Raw genomic sequence first — 7,435 nt, 5'->3', positions numbered from 1 at the left:
CCTCTCGTGTTCAACCTTCCAATTTATTTTTAGCTAAGTCTATTTTCTTACAGTTCTTTAGGAGTAAATCACTGGCACCAAATGGAGGATTAACATCGCGGTTCCCACTGAGCACTTCCCCACACTTCCCACAAAGGGAACAGTCATGGAGGTAAAAGTGAGCTATTCCCAAGGTAGCTTTTAAAACCTCATCATTTCCCCTGGCAGAATGTCAAGAGTTACTTGGTTAAGGACCCATATCTTGGTAGGTAATAAAATAAGCATGGATTTGAAAATCATGTCTTGGGACTAAGGGACTCAAAGGAATTTTAAATAAATGATTTATCTAAATGAACAATTGCATTAACTGCTATGTCTAGAATTTAGCTTATCTGTTAATGTGCCTGGTGAGTTCAGGGATATGGCAGTTTCCCAAGGCACTCCTGGCCATTTGAAGGCCATTTAGACTGGAGGGGGTGCCCACCGCATGGCTTAGTAGGAAACATCATTGCAGCAAAGCTGCACTCTAGTCTGGAAATATATGGGCAGAAAAGAAATTAACAATGGGAGCTGGAGGGGCACTAAGCACACGACATTATTACTAAGAAAATCCACTTAGATATTTAAACACTCTAGTGTCTAGCTGTTTAAGTAGATGTGTGATCTTTCCATTTCAATAAAATTACTCTCATTTTAATCACATATTTAACCTTGTGGAATCTGAGGAAATATTTCCCTTCCAGAATTTTCTTTTCTTTCTTTCTATATATTAAATTTTATTCTACTGTATCATGTGAGTGCAATGAGAAAAAGACACGATATTCTTCTTTCAGGAATTTTTCTTGTCAAAGAAATAAGACTATCTCCAAAGGATTAAACCATTAGGTGGCAGGATAACCTAGTGGTTAAAGCATCAATAGTATATTTTGGCTGCCTGGATTCAAATTCATAAAGTTATTATAAATTCTTCAACTGTCTTCAACTGTTCTTCAACTGTCACCATTATAAAATGTGAATAATGATGATATTACATACATAAATGATTATTTGGTGTATTGTTATAAAGAATACAAGAATTAATATATGTAATAGATAAAAGAAGAATTTAGGGCAAACAGTAAGCTCCATGAAAACGTTGGTTGACAGTTGTTGACAAAGACAGCAATGAGGTTTGTACAGCCCTCACCAAGAAAGACTTGCTTCTCAGATTTTTAAGAGACCACTGGCCACCTCTGGTTCTGCCTCAGTTGCAGAGAGCTGCTCTGACCAAGGTTGTGCACTCCCAGCACAGCCCACGATCCAACAGGCAGTCTGGGCATGAATATATTGATTGAGCTGGCTATCTCAACCCAGCATGAGGGTAATACTGATGAACATTTCAGCTTTGGAGTTCTATATCGGATGAGACCAGGGTTTTTCATCAGGTCTTACAGCTCAGCTTGGCCTTCTACAAAACATTCCCTCTTTCCCTTCCCAGGAGCACTCTCTAATCCAAACCCTATAGCTAAACTTCAACTCACTGTCTGTTTCCCAGACAGTCCAACCAAGAGCAACTGTTCACATAGGTCCTGTGGGCTGGTTTTTCCAAGGATCTTTGACAGAGAAAGAGGAAAGTTCTGTCCTTTAGTGCCCCCAGTTCTACACATGAAGAAACTGAGAATTTGATGTGAGGAAGAGTTTTTACTAATAGATCAATATGTGGGAGATCTAGGGTTCAAGTTGTAATCACCTCACTGTGAGCCCACATGTATCCCACTGTATTTCATGTCCATTTGATGAACAAAACCTTAAGTTTTTAAAGATAGTTTTAGTTTAATATAACTTGGATTTCTGTAAAAACTAAAAGAAATTTAATGTTTATAAACTTCTGAGCATTTAGATTTAACTAATTTGCAAATCATTCCAAGTGACTAAAGTTTGCCTCACAAAATCTAATAACCATCATTAAGATGTGGAACCTATTGTTCATAATTTTTAACTAATTCTATACTTACCTTCACTTTTCTTTTCTTATTTGGATTCCCCATAAGAAAACAATCAGTGTTATCTTGTATTTCCTACTAGAGGAGAATAGATTAGATTAATGCTTCTTAAACATGACTATACATTTAATCTCTGAGAAAACTTTAAAAAATACAATTTACAGAACTCCTTCAAGCTAAGTATGATTTGTAAATCAGAATATCAAGACAGTGTCACAGAAATTTTATACTTTGAAAGCATCCCAGCAGATTCTAAAGTGTACTCAGGATTCAAAATTGTGAGTTTAGTTTTGCTGCTTAATACATGTTGGATTACCTTTTTTGGATGCTGTCACAGTTTACATTAAAGCTGTAGAAGTCATCCATCTATTTATTCCTTTTGAAAAAATATTTTTGCTGAAAACAGCAGTTTCTGAGATTCTATGATGTATCAAGAATTTAGCTAGGTTTTGAAAATTGAACAACAAAAAATACAATGCTCACCTGATAAATAAATTGGGGAATGGACCGGGGAGAGACGTGTAAAAAGGAACTGAACTTCAGGAAATGATGTCTGAGCAACAGAAAGTTCCCCAAATGGTCAGTTTTCTAAGTCATAAACAGAGATTTCTTGAGCAAATTATATTTGATAGTACCTGGAAAACAGCATAGAAATTTAGGAAAACTAAGTGGGTAAGGTATTTCAGCTAAAGGGAATAGATTCAGAAGATAAAACAGTATGTTTTCTTGAGGTACTACAAGAAGGACCAGTTCAAGTTCTTGAGATACTGCAAGTTACAGGATCATATCATGAAAATTAAAATCAAAGTACTAAGGGCTAGTAGTGTGATACAGTGTAGAAATGCTTACCTAGAGTGTGCAAGACCCTAGGTTCAATCCCCAATACTGCCAAAAAAAAAAAAAAAAAAAAAGTAAAGTAAAATAAGAAAAAGGAAAAGTATTACTGGATCGTTCATGATAACTTAGATTCTCTACTACCTCAAATTTTTAAAATAACTGTAGATCTATGTGAATTCAAATATTTTTAAAAGCATTTACATGGAGTCAAATGCTAGACAGTGGCACCAATGTTGAACGATGTCTATATGTTAAGCGTGATCTTAGGAGCTCTCTCTATATTAGCTTGTTTAATAATCCTATAGGGAAAGTATCATTTTAAGGTGAGATAAATAAGGCTCAGAGAACATGAAGCACTTCAACAAGGTCATATATTTTCAGTATAACACCAGTTTACATATCACATTATGAATTCATAAAATGTAAAACATGAGAATGTTCATATCTTTCTACCCTTAGTCTTACATTTATAATGATGAGCTTAGAGCTCTTAAAGACATCCAATCAAGATACTATGTATGTAAAATAAAAAGGTTATGTCCAATAACCAATAATGTCCAACATGTACTTAAAGAGTTAAATATCTATTGTGAGCATTGTCATGAAGAATGTGAATCATATGCATCATATTACTTGACACATAGTTTAGATTATGCATGATAAAGGGTAGCCATTGTGGTTTTATATATTAGTTTATTGTTATTAGTGCTACAAATAATATCATAATTTAATGAAAAATTATAGGTTGCATAGTGCTTTCATAAAAGTCATCTTGCTTTATATTTAAACTGATTCTATAGAACTGACTATATCTCTCCTAAAGATAGAGAAGGAAAAAAGGTCTCTTAAATACATAAATTTTAAAAACCATACAACTGGGAAACCCACTCGGGACCCCTCCTGTCTCTCAGGAACTATTCTTATTCCCCATTCCTTTTCCCCAATAAATTTCCTACTCTAAAAAATAAATAAAATGAAATAAAATAAAAGCAATATGATTAATGGGTAATAAAGATGAAATGTGAAAGAGTATCGTGCCACTCTCCTGGCAGCTATGGTCAGTTTTTGTCAAGCCTCCCACTAGTAACAACTAGAAAAGCTGTGCAACACACACAAACACACACACAATCATTTCACCCGCAAGGGTCACTAAGGAATATAGAATTGAAAAGAGTCATAATCTCAGAAAGAAGAGAATCATACTGAGAAGAGTTTCCTATTCTGTATAACTTTTGCTGGTTACCAAATTGCACAGGACTAGAGACTAAAACTACCAACAAAAGTTGCTCCAAAGAAGCCTGAAAATTGAATAAAATTTTGTAATAATGACACAAGACTGGAGAGAAACTTGAAATTAAGATTCCTGAGGAAACAGGTATGACAGAGAGAAGGGGAGAATAGGGAATATGAGCTAAATTCAGTACTGCATGTTTCCCTGGAGGCTTTTGCTAGTGTCTTAAGCTTAGCACTATGCTAGGCTAAGTAAACAAGGAGACAGAAATATCTAAGAAAATGAGAAATGAAGTAGAGCTTTGGAAAGCTTCACAGTATATAAATATATGTCTGAAAAAGAATGAGAAACCATACACACCCCAGCTCCCATTTCACTTTTGAAGGAATTTGTACTGAAAGTAACTGCAAATCAGAACTGGAATATGATTAAAAGACAGTGTATCAGTGCTCCCTAGATAAACAGATTTAATATAAGATACACATATGTAAGATATATGTATCCATATACATGTGGATTTGCAAGGCAGGCATACAATGGCCACCTGCACAGTCAAGGGTAGAAGATGCCAAAGCCCAGTCTTAGCTCTTTTTTTTTTTTTTTCAAGAGCCGCGCCGAGTTTATTGGCACAGCCGTGGCCGCCCCTAGAAGAAGGTGTTGGGCCTCTTGGTGGTGAAACGGGGCTTGTGCTTGCAAGGCAGGACCCGGTGGGGCAGCGAGAACTTGATCTTGGAGTCGTGGAACTGCTTGACAGCGGGCCGGTGGCACTTGCTGGCCGTGATCTCCCCCACCTTCATGATCTAGATGGAGTGGGCGAGGGCACGGTGCTGGGCGCCCATGTCCGGGTAGCACTGGGTGACTGCACCCGCCGTGGTCAGGTCGCAGTACTCCAGGTACATGCTGTGGGTGCCACTGCGGGAGTCATAGCGCAGCCAGATGCCGAAGTTCTTCACCCGCAGCGGAGACTTCTCAGACACCTGCCCGCAGTAGATGATCTCCCCTGAGGATTTCTTCATCTTCTTCAGCTGGGACACGAAATACCAGAAGCGTGACTTGGCGACGACACGGTTGGGTGCGAAGATCCGCATGCGGTAGAGAGGTGGCTTGTGGCACTTTGGGGTGGGCAGGCAGCGCCCCACCGCCTTGTACTCCCGGAGTGTGCCCGAGGCCTTCATGGCTCTGCCTTCTCGATTGCCGCCACCCACAAAATCAGACTTGAGCTCACTGTGAGTCCCATGCAAGTCTATATCAGGAAGCCAAGGGATCTGCTCTGAAATGCTAAAGAGTCTGCACTGGTAGGCTGGAAGAGATGTCCAAAGGTGATGACAAAGACTGCAGTTCCTCTGAAGAAATAGAAGCAAGCCTTCCTTCTTTCCTTTTTAATTCCATCCAGCTGCAGTGTTATTAGTTGGTGCCACTCACCTAGGGCAGGGCTTCCCTCTTCAATAAGTCCATCATCTAGACACACCCAGGACTGTGCTAAACCAATCAACTGGGTGTTTCTTATTCAAGTTGACACCACAGTTAACTAGCACAGGTAAAAATCTAATCTCTATGTAGTTTGATCCTAGATCAATCTTTATGATCCTCTTTTTCTCTAACTAATTAACAAAAATTAAATTAAATTTTGTATGACCATATATAACATGTCAGTAGCTTGTCTATGTGCAATGTCTAAGAATTGATTATAAACTTTCATTCCAACACAGCAACAGTGTTATGAAGATAGAAATAAACTCACACATGATTCAGGTATTTATCTTACTAGCAATGAACTTTAAAATTGTTGTGATTTATATGTTCAAAAGGTGGGAGACAAGATACAGAATCTCACCCGAAGAATCTATAAAAAGCATCAAATAGCAATTATGGAGCTCACAGTTTCTGCTTTTGACCAAATTGGAGCCAAAGATATAAGACTTGATCTCCCATTGGAAACAAACTTTAAAATGGATAAAATATATGAGAAAAGGTGATTTTCAAGATATTAGAGATTGAGGAATTAAGGGCAGTAATCTCTAGGAGTTAAGAATAAAAACCAGGGCAAGCTAGGTGAATATGCCCATTACTGCCTTGAGGAAGATAGAAGGCTGCAGCTTAGAGAGTAAAGCTCTGGAGGGGCCTGTGAGACACAAGGGATTTCACAGATGGGGCTGAGAATTTGGGGAAACCAAGGGAGATGGAGAAGTACCAGAAAAAGACATAATTACACTCAGGGACAATTACAAATAGTTCTCTGAGTCTCTATAGATGACTCAACCCTTCACTCCCACCTTCACTATTCTGCAGAGTATAATCACTGCTTGCATGTGAAGACTGCTCAATGTGTCCAGGACAGAAGTCCTGAGAGAACTAGAAAGAAGATTATGTGGGGCTTACATTGGCTTGGGAAGAGTATCTGCTGCCATTCGAAAGAGCTAAAAGTCTAATGAGACATACTGTATATGGTGTGAAGGTAGTTCATTGCACTCTAGTATCAGGTCTGAGGGAGGATTCTAAACAACTTTCCCACTGTTCCTTGGGCTGGGCCCATTCCATCACTGGCATCAGTCTAGTGAGGTGGAATCCTCACAAACAATGGACTATATGGAGTTTTTTTTGTTTGTTGGTTGGTTGGAAATGGGTTTTTTTTCTTTTTGGTGTTTGTTTCAGTGTTTTGAATTAGGGTCTTGCTATGAAGTTCACCCTGGTCTTGAACTCACTATGTAGCCAAGGCTGGCTTCAAACTCACAGCAATCCTCCTGATCCTCCTGCCTCAGTCTTTCAAGCATGTGCCACCTTACCCAGTAGCAGGTTTGTTATGTACAGATAGGCACTGAGGGACAACAAAAATGTAAGATTCACAACAAAGTCGTCTTCCAAATCTCAGGAAAGCTACCCATTACAAGTGCAGTCATATTTACACATGCTCTCTTTGCAATCCTTTTGATAACCTTGAGAAGGCAGTCACCTTGGAATTTATAGCATGGGAGCATCAACACACCAGGCTGAAATATTGAAGGACTTCTTGTTTCTAGGATGGACAGGAACAGAGCCTGGGCTGCTCAGGCTAATTCTTCCCTGTTTCAGGATATTGCCTTCCCAGCATACTCTACAGATATTCTTGAAAGCTACAAGTAATAAAATAGGAGATACAGTGTTGGTGTGAGTCTCCCAGAGATCCATCCTGTATTTGGTTGAATACAGGGAAGATCTTGTCAAAGTTGTGCAGAATAATTTGCCCTAGACTAATGGCTGCATATTAACTTGGATATCTTCAAGACATGAACAGATAACTTATGGTCTATTCATGTAATAAGATGCTGATTGATAGTAAAAAGATGAACTATTAATCATGCAATAAAAAAGTAAATATGTAGAGTGAAAGAAGCCAGTAATATATATATGTATATATATATATATTATA

The 7,435-nt window shown here is 38.3% G+C and overlaps 1 pseudogene; it reads right to left on the bottom strand.

Annotated features, from left to right (window-relative positions):
* Nucleotides 1–4,617: 4,617 nt before the first annotated feature.
* LOC102011411 lies at nucleotides 4,618–5,204 on the bottom strand (annotated as a pseudogene).
* Nucleotides 5,205–7,435: the final 2,231 nt, after the last annotated feature.

The sequence above is a fragment of the Chinchilla lanigera genome, unplaced genomic scaffold (assembly GCF_000276665.1).
Source record: "Chinchilla lanigera isolate Chin_1 unplaced genomic scaffold, ChiLan1.0 scaffold00058, whole genome shotgun sequence".
In the NCBI taxonomy this organism is placed as follows: Eukaryota; Metazoa; Chordata; class Mammalia; order Rodentia; family Chinchillidae; genus Chinchilla; species Chinchilla lanigera.
This window is presented reverse-complemented; position numbering and strand designations above follow the sequence as displayed.